Genomic DNA, 8,705 nt, shown 5'->3' on the forward strand with positions numbered 1-8,705 from the left:
TGTGAAAGGATTGGCCTGTGCAGCAGGAAAGCCCTGGAGTGGATCTGGGCTTCAAGCAGTGCATACTGAAGCTGACATGAGCTTCGTCCTTGGGGGCTCTTATTCCCTTCTATGAAATTTCCCTTCCCCCAGATGGAAGGAGGGGGACACTCATGTTCTCCCAAGTCAGCATCCCTTGGGGAAGAGAATTCCTTCCCCAAGGCAGACTCTAACTAGCCTGCTAGTCTTGAATCTGCCCCAGCGACCAATCTCTGTTGCCACTAAAAAAAAAAAAAAGAAATCCTCCTGGTTGGCTGGGGATGGCCAGTCCCCATCCCTGTGACCAGGGAGGGACTGAGCCTCTAAAGTTGAAGAACTCAGCTGAGCATGCAGAATGGGACCTCCTGAAGGGCAGCATAAGAAACGATGAATGGATTTGTGACTGTTCTGCTATGATGCACTACTTGATTTGTTCTGTGTTATCATTAGTCTTATTCTGCAGAAGAGAAAGGGTGGGAGAGAAGGTACCATTGTTTAAAAAGATTTGTTTACTTGAAAGAGAGAGATTTGCCATATTCTGTTTCACTCTCTAAATGGCTGCAGCAGCTGGGGCTGCACCATGCCAAAGCCTTAGAAGCCATCTGGCTCTGCCAAGTGAGTGCCCGGGAGTCAAATACTTGAGTCACCTTTGGCTGCTTTCCGAGGTACATTAGCAAGGAGCTGGATAAGAAGTGGAGCAGTTAAGGCTGAAACCTGTGCTCATAGGGGATGCTGGCATTGCAAGTGGTGGCTTAACATGCTGTAACACAATGTTGACTCCTAAGGTAACACTCTTAATCACTGGCTACATTTCCCTTTGGTGCTTTGCTGCCCTTCAAGCTTGGGGCACCGGGGAAGAAAGGGGGACTCTAGGAGGCTCTGGGCATGAGTGAGCAGGTAGAAGATCTTCTCCAGGTGCAGTGTGGCCGAGGGGAAGAGCCTGGGCTTTCTCTCACTCTGTGGGCAGGGCACTCCCTGAAATGCGTGCTCAGGGCTCTCTGCACCGCCTTGACCTGGAGCTCTGGCTGAGCACCTGCCAGCTTCTTGTATTCCCTGTGGGTAAGGGTCAGGCTTTGCCCATAGTTTTCTGTGCATCTTTATTCATTTGTTTTTTTAAAAATTTGATTTATTTTTTAAGAAGATTTACAGAGAGAAGAAGAAACAAAGAGAAAGATTTTCTGCCCATTGGTTCATTCCCCACGTGGCCACAACAGTCAGAGCTGAGCTGATATGAAGCCAGAAGCCAAGAGCTTCTGCTGGATCTCCCACACAGGTGCAGGGTCCCAAGGCCTTGGGTCATCCTCCACTGCTTTCCCAGGCCACAAGCAGGTTGCTGAATGGGAAGCAGGGGTGCTGGGATTAGAACCGGTGCCCATATGGGAACCCGGCACATCCAAGGCAAAGACTTTAGCTGCTATGCTATCACGCCGGGCCCACAAGATAAGGATTTAGCCACTAGGCCATCATGCTGGGCCAGGGAACTTCATCTTTAAGCACAGTGCAGGGCAGATATTCATGGCATAGCATGTTAGGCTGCCACCTGTGATTCTGCGATGCCAGAATCTTGTTTCAGAACACACTTCAAGTCACAACTGCTCTGCTTCTGATCCAGCTACCTTCAGATGTGCCTAGGAAAGCAGCAGAAGTTGACCCAAGTGTTTGGGCCTGTGTCATGCACTTGGGAGACCTGTCCAAGCCCCAGCCATTTTGTAGTCATCTTGAGAGTGAAAGAGATGGACAAACTCTTTTTCTGTGTGTCTCTCCCTCTTTATTGCCCCGTCTTTAAAAGAAATCTAATTGGAAAAGGCATATTTATAGAGAAGAAAAACAGATAAAGAGGTCTTCCATCTGTTAGTTTATTCCCCAAATGTCCACAAGGGCCAGAGCTGAGCAGATCCAAAGCCAGGAGCTTCTTCTAGGTTGCCCTGAGGTATCCTCTGCTGCTTTCCCACATCATTAGCAGAAAGCTGGATGGAAGTGAAGCAGCTGGAACATGAACCATAAGGGATACTGGTGCTGCAACATGGAGGGTTAACTTGTTGAGCCACTGTGTCAGCCCCCAAATAAATCGGGCCTGTGTATTCTAGTGATGAAATCCTCGCCTTGCATCCCCCAGGATCCCATATGGACGCTGATTCGTGTCCTGGATGCTCCACTTCCCATCCAGCTCCCTGCCTATGGCCTGGGAAAGCAGTTCAACATGGCCCAGGGCTTTAGGACCCTGTGTTCACGTGGAAGACCCGAAAGAAGCTCCTGGCTTCGAAATGGCTGGTTAATTCAGTTTATTTAAAAAAAATTACAAACATGATCAGTGTTCCATACATACGTGGCACGTAAATGAACACCAGCCCTTTGTAGTCTCAGGTGAAGATGGGGGTCACCTGGGTGTATGCTGGCATGCGGACAGAGCAGAAATGCAGCCAGGTTCCCTGAAGTTTCATGGGTAAACCTGTTCAATTTCAGGAAATCAGAGCAGGTTTTTATTTTGTTTTTATACATTTATTTTTATTATAAGGGCAGATTTACAGAGAGGAAAAGCAGAGAAAAGATCTTCCATTTGCTGGTTCACTCCCTAGGTCACTGCAACAGCTGGAGCTGAGCTGATATGAAGCCAGGAGCTTCTTCTAGGTCTGCCACGCAGATGCAGGGTCCCAAGGTTTTGGGCCATCCTTTACTGATTTCCTAGGCCATACATAAGCAGGGGGCTGGAGGGAAATGGGGCAGCCAGAACATGAAATAAGGATCAGCCAACTGATTCATTCAGGCCCAACAGTACAAGCTATAAGGGTCTGGAGTCTTTCTGTCCTGAAGAAAATAAAATAGTCCTCTGGCAAAGGACAGGCTTGTGTGGATTGCTGGAGTTAGGAAAGTGTGGGTTTAAAGAAGATAGTTTACTTATGTAACCGATCAGGAGGGATACTGTTACATGGTGCGAGTGAGATCACACCAGACATGTCTAAGGTTTACTAAGGAGTCTTCATTAACCAAGCTTGGTGATAACAGAGCACACTAGAAATAGCAAATCACGAGTCCATATGGCAGTCCAACCAAACAACCCCAAGAACAAATGGTCATTACCCTTGAGTCCATCCATTAAGCTGAAGACCTATGTCCCAGCTTCCCCAACAATATAAATTACCCTAAGAGACATGCAAAGCTGCAGACATTCACCTTTCCCTGGCTTCTCTGCCCACATTCTGCTACTGCTAGGCCTCACCTCTCCTGGCAGCACACACACCAGAAATAACATTGCTATCTCTATTGTCCCATCTAAGCAATACAAAGAGACCATGCTCCGGGATTACCTGTCCTGGTGAGGACTGAGCAACAGAAGCACAGGGCCAGGCACCTGATTAAGAGATAGCCCTTATTTCATGAGCCTTTAAAAAGGCTTGTGAGGGGAGTGGTTACACAACAATGCAATACCACCCCATCTCAGATGATAGGTCAGAGTCACAGGTGGGTAGGAGGGAACACCTAGGTGGTGGGGGAGTGGCTGAGGGCTTCCTAAGGATGGAATTAACATTGCATTGTTATTAGGCCCCAACCTTCAGGACAGAGGGTGGAGGACACAGTCATATTCCATTTGCCCACTGTCAATGGGTGCTGGCCATTACTGGCTGTGCTCCATAACAGCACTTTTGTTCTCTCCCTTTAAATTGAGAAATTAGGGTCTTGCAAATTAAAGAAATTGGTAAGAGCAAAAACCAAAAATAGTTACAGGAATTAATAGGGAAAAGGTGAGTAAAATCTAAGGCTTATAAACAATTTTTTTAAAGATCCATTTATTTTTATTGGAAAGTCAGATATACACAGAGGAGGCGAGACAGAGAGGAAGGTCTTCTGTCTGACTGATTCACTCCCCAAGCTGTTGCAAAAGCTGGAGCTGCGCCGATCTGAAGCCAGGAGCCAGGAACTTCCTCCAGGTCTCCCATGTGGGTGGTGGGTCCCCAGGCTTTGGGCCATCCTCGACTGCTTTCCCAGGCCACAAGCAGGGAGCTGGATGGGAAGTGGGGCTGCCAGCACTAGATCCTGGCGCATTCAAAGCAAGGACTTTAGCCACTAGGCCATTGCGTCCGGGCCCTGTAAACCATTTTTACAAGGGGAAAAACAAGAGAAGGGCACTTAGGAAAAATCAGGTGACTTTTAGGAATGACAACTGAGGTTCCCTGCAGGAGAATAGATGCGAGATAGGAAAAGTTTGTGGCTTATCTTTTAGGTGTAATGATTTCTAATCTCCAGTGATAAGTCTGTTTTTTCAGGATGTTTTTGGGAAGGAATTTATGGCAATTGACTTGTTTGGGAAGGTTTTGATTTTTTATAAGATAAATGACTTCAGGAAAGCAGATGCCTTCTGCTCAAAGTCACCTTTATGCCGTGGTAGTTTATTCTAGATTCCTTTACTGAAAAATCCAGCAAGTAGACTCCCTGGTTGTGTCAGTTAAAGTGGAGACAAAGTTCAAATCATTTTATCATGTTTCAACTCCCTCTCACTTGCTGTTAAGATTTACTTATTTATTTACTTGAAAGGCAGAGTGACAGAGAGAAAACAGTTTCTCCATCTGCTGCTTCACTCCCCAAAAAGCCACAACAACCACAGCTGGGTCAAGCCAAAGCCAGGCCACTAGAACTTCATCCAGATTTTCCATGAGGGTGGCAGGGGCCCAAGTACTTAGGCTGTCCTTGACTGCCTTTCCATATGTATTAACAGGTAAATGGATCAGAAGTGGAGCAGCTGGGTCTTGAACTGGTACTGTGATCTGGAATGTCAGCAGGGTAGGTGAGGGGCTTAACCCATTGCACCACCAGGCTGGCCTGTCTCTTGTATAAACATGAATTAATCAGCTAGTCCATTGCCCTGTCTCGCCTCATGTAGTGTTTTTCTGATACCTGCATTCCCAGGAGAGTTCCTCTAGTGACAGCCCCTAGCATCTCTAGATACACATCAAGCCAATTGCTGATGATTTTATTTTTCCCAAGAGTTCTTACAAAACTGCTTGGGTTGGGGCTCCAGCAGGGCAAAGAGTGTGTTCATTGGCCAAACCTGGCCCACATGCCCACCCAGAGCAGGAGGGGCAAGAGGCAAGGTCAGCCTCACCTGAATTAGCACATCCACCAAGAGTGGAACAGGAGAGGGTGCTGGGCAAAGGAAAAGCACAGATGTTGTGTAGACAGAGAATTCCCCAGGATGAGAAAAACTGAATCATGCAGTCTTGGAATCAGAGTGTGTCAGAAGCTGACAATGGAAAGGTCCTGCAGGTGGGCTCATTCAGCCCTCTGGGTGACAGCTGCTTGCCAGCTGTGCTGCCGCTGGGGAGCCCCATCCAGCCCCTGACTGATGTCTGAGTCCTGAGCAACTTGGGGGATCAGAGGAAGGGTCCCAGGGTGTGGGGGGCTTGCACGCCCCTCCTAACTGCTCTGCCACTGCAGGATTCTGGGTCACAGCTGCCCACCAGGCGCCTTGTTTATGCTCCTTCCCAGTGAGCCCTGGGCTCTGGCCATCTGCCAGGCTGGCGGTTAGCCACACCAACCGCGGACTGCATACTCTCTTCCTGACACAGAGGCCCAGTCAGAATGACATCCTGGGCTCCTGCGGAAGGGGGCCAGGAAGCAGGGAGCAGTACAGCCTGAGATAGAGGGGGGAGCCCTCCTCTGGCCCTGCAGCAGCCGGGGAGCAGGGACCACACCTCTGCAGCCACAGACTAGACCATCTAGCTCAGACCTGCTCAGACACTCCCAAGGCCTGGGGCCATTATGCGCTAAAAGTGAGAGGAAACAAGGGTTAACCTAAACAAAGCCCTAGGGAATGGGAAGTCCAGCTTGCCTCTCCAGCTCCGCCAGTCTCAGTGGGGAAAACAGCAGAGGCTGTAAGCCTCTGGGAGACAGAATGCGCTCTCTGGCTGCCGTGGCAGCCATTCTGCTGCATTGCCTCCTAACCCCTTCCACAGAAGGTTCCTGCAGAAAGGGAACATTAACACGTTATCCTGGGGTTGCTCCCTGCAGCTTCCAGTCTGGGATGTGTTGCATTTGGCCCTCCCACTGTTTAAGAAAATTTGAGCCAACTTTTGGGGAGAAAAAAATGGAAATTTCATGTAAATCTTCTATGCCTGGCCTATCCAGAATGCTTGTAAGATTTGTTAACCTTGGTCCTGCATGTCCATATGGCATCAGTAAACCTAGGATGGATGTCTGGTGCCTCTGACATCAAGAATGGGTGTCTGACATGGGCCCCTTGTAAACAGAGAGGGAGGCCTTTCTGTTCCTCTGCCACTGTGTTTTTATTGCCTTAGATAAAACACCTCCATCAGAAATAGGAATGACTTTCATGTTCCCAGGAAATTGAGAGAGGAACCTGCCTCTTTGTAGAGGAAATGAGTATTCTGTTCTTGGCCCCAGTGGAGCATTTGGGTTTGCCATCCCAAACTAGTCAGCCCTTAGTTTTGCAGGGTGCATCTGGACCCAGAAAGGGGGTAGTCCTGTCTCTTGGTCAGGGTTGCCCAGCGAGCCAGGGGAAAGGTGCCTGCCCATACACCTGCACTCCTTGGGTAGCTGGAAAAGAGATGGATTGGTTAGCAAAGGGGTTCTAGGTTCTCCGGAGCACACCTGTTCCCAGCAGGGACAAGGACATCCTTTCAGCAGCAGCCTCACCCTCCTCTCTGGGCATTTTATTTTAAGAGGGAGACTCTGCAGAGGATAAGGGTTCCAGGCCCTAGGAAGAGGAAGGACTGGGCGGAACCAGAGCACCCACCTGCAGGGGCATCTTCTGGCAGCTGGTTTCTTGTGGCTTGAAGTGAGTTCTGGGGAAACTTAGGGTATCTCTGTTCTTGGAGCTCCATAGGCAAAGCGGAGACCACCAATCAGGAGAGCTGGGGTGGGGGGTTGGGGAATGGGTGAAGGTGAAATCAGCTTTGCAGGTTCTGGGACTCTGGGAAATCCCTAGAATCACAAAGAAGCTTTGTGGCTTTTTTCAAATTCAAAGGGATTACCTGAGCCCAGGGGAATTCTGCAAGGAGCCAGGCCCAGGAAGTTCCAAGTTTGGAGTATGTTACCAGCTTGTGGGCTGAATTGAACTCTCAGCTCCATTTCCCAACTAGGGCATTCCAGCAGCTTCTGTTTGCCTCATACTGCGTCCTTAGGACAGGATCATGGTACTTACTGCTTAATCCTGTGCCTTCCCCCCACCCCCCAACACACACACAAGATTTGTTCATTTGAAAGGCAGAGAGAGATCTTCTATCTCTTGGCTTATTTCCCCAAGTGACCACAACTGCTAGAACTGGGCCAGGCTGCAGTTAGAACTCAGGAGTTTCATCCAGGTTTCCATAAATGGAAGGAGTCTGAAAGCTATGGCCATCTTCCACTGCTTTCCCAATTGCAATAGCAGGGGGCTGGCACAAAAATAGAGCAGCCAGGACTCAAACCAATACGCATATGGGATGCTGGTGTTATAGTGACTTCACCACAACTCTGGCTCTCTGCTTAGTAATCTCATTTTTAAGGGTTAAAAGAACTTATACTGCCCATATTCTTTGCAATCCTGAGATTCCAGTATGGGCAATCTCACATATTTCGAAGTGCACATAAGTGCCAAGGCATAGTACACATGGTCTTTGCATTTTTCAGGAGGTGATGCTATGAATCATGTGTGTTACAGACAGGATGCTGTAATGGGGATGTCAGTAATTTTTATTTATTTGAAGGCAGATTTTTTTAAAGGGTGTATCTATATATACACATACTTGAAGATTTATTTTCATGAGAAAGGCAATTTACAGAGAAGGGGAGAGAGATAGACAGAAAGAAAGATCTTCCATCTGTTAGTTCACTCATGGCTGGAGCTGAGTCAGTCGTCCTGGTCTCCTGCACGGGTGCAGGGTCCCGAGGCTTTGGGCTGTCTTCCGCTTCTTTCCCAGGCCACAAGCAGGAAGCTGGATAGGAAATGGAACAACATGAATCGGTGCCCAAATGTGTTACTGGTGCTCAGAGGTAGAGGATTAGCCAGGAGAACCATTGTATTGGCCAACAACAACAACAACAACAACAAAAATGTATTTTTAAAAGATTGATTTATTTTACTTGAAAGTCAGTCACAGAGAGAGGCAGACAAAAAAAATCTTCCATTTGCTGGTTCACCACCTATATGGTTGCATTGGCCAGAGCTCTGATGGTCTGGAGCCAGGAGCTTCTTCCAGATTTCCCATGTGGGTACAGGGTCCCAAGGCTTTGGGCCATCCACCATTGCTTTCCCAAGCCACCAGCAGGGAATTGGACAGGAAGTGAAGCAGCCCACCCCTTTCAAAACACTCGCTGGGCCTGCTGCCAGTGACTCAGTGAGCTGTCCGAAAGGGGCAGAGCAAGCGACACCGCTCTTGGGTGAAGTGGTGGTGTGCTGTGCCGTCCGGCTTCAATCGGTGGTGTGACAACGGCTTGGGGAAAAAAAAAAAAAGGAAGTGAAGCAGCCAGGACTCAAAGCAGCATTCATATGGGATGTTGGCACCAGTGGTAAAAGATTAACACACTACACCACCACACTGACCCCTGAAAGGCAGAGTTTTATAGAGAGAGAAGGAGAGATAGATTTTTTTATCCGTTGATTCACCCTAAATGGCTGCAATAGCTAGGGTTGGTCCAAGCTGAAACCAGGAGCCTGTAACTTCATCCTGATCTCTCACATTGGTGGCAGAGAC

The 8,705-nt window shown here is 48.5% G+C and overlaps 1 non-coding gene across 1 annotated transcript; it reads left to right on the forward strand.

The window, feature by feature from the left end:
- Nucleotides 1-8,306: 8,306 nt before the first annotated feature.
- LOC121154408 lies at nucleotides 8,307-8,443 on the forward strand. The gene has a single exon (XR_005883509.1). It is a non-coding gene; the product is annotated as a small nucleolar RNA SNORA21 (small nucleolar RNA).
- Nucleotides 8,444-8,705: the final 262 nt, after the last annotated feature.

This window comes from Ochotona curzoniae, unplaced genomic scaffold (genome assembly GCF_017591425.1).
Source record: "Ochotona curzoniae isolate NIBS_2020 unplaced genomic scaffold, NIBS_Ocur_1.0 contig_1, whole genome shotgun sequence".
Lineage (NCBI taxonomy): Eukaryota > Metazoa > Chordata > Mammalia > Lagomorpha > Ochotonidae > Ochotona > Ochotona curzoniae.